At 32.2% G+C, this 911-nt stretch overlaps 1 protein-coding gene across 1 annotated transcript in view; it reads right to left on the reverse strand.

Annotated features, from left to right (window-relative positions):
* The window catches only part of LOC119582064 (serine/threonine-protein kinase Tao-like), a gene marked incomplete in the record, with an annotated part of 21,354 nt that overhangs the window by 2,892 nt on the left and 17,551 nt on the right, over positions 1-911 (reverse strand).

Here is a 911-nt window from a genome sequence, read left to right on the forward strand (position 1 = left end):
AAAGGAATATTCATTTTTGAAATTCAAAAAGGGTAAAACAGCTAACAAATTATCTTTGCTTTCCTTTTTTTTTCATTAAACAAGAACAAGGACAAATCAAAACAGCTTTTGGTCTAGAGTGAACTTTGGATATATGATCATACAAAGCATACAACATCCCTGTTCTTGCTAAGTGCTATGCCTGGCACATACATCCAAATGGTTAATGCATTCAAGTCTCTTTATCAAACCATGAAATAAAAAATGCTACCCTACAGATATTGTATATCCTACAGAATGTGATATAATGAGTTTATAATCACATACTATCAAAGTTGTACTGGTTTTGTTCACTTTAATTATTCATAATCTCCCGTCATTAAAAGCAATCCTTGACTTCCAAAATCCTACTTTACAAAAAAGGACCAAGTCTCAGCAATCCATCAAGCCTGGTGTACCTTAATTCTCATTCCCTCCCCATATGTTTTCAATTAATATCACCCAATGAAAAATATTCTTTTTTTTTTTTTTCTTTTTTTTATTCTTTACTTTTTCTGTCTGTTTCTTAGTGTCTCAAGCTACCTTCTAAGTACAAAGCTCTGTCCATAGTCTCACCTAATTCCTCTGAAGCACAAAGTGACCCTGGACACCTTTTTTTTTTTTCCTTATAAAATGAAAACAATAATGAAGAGATAACAAATACCTCTGTTTATAGAAATTCTTTTTTAGATTCTCAAATATAGCATAACTGTACGTAACTATAGCACTTTCCCTTGTGCTTTCAGACAAGATCAAAATATCGAAAATTTGTGTCCAGAATCACCCGAGTCTACTGAATATTCTCAACAAAACTATCCAGTTACATTCTCAGGACAATCAGTGAATACAGAAAACCTCTACTCATATGATGTAACTTTACTAAGTGGGATACA

This window comes from Penaeus monodon, chromosome 15 (genome assembly GCF_015228065.2).
Source record: "Penaeus monodon isolate SGIC_2016 chromosome 15, NSTDA_Pmon_1, whole genome shotgun sequence".
NCBI lineage: Eukaryota > Metazoa > Arthropoda > Malacostraca > Decapoda > Penaeidae > Penaeus > Penaeus monodon.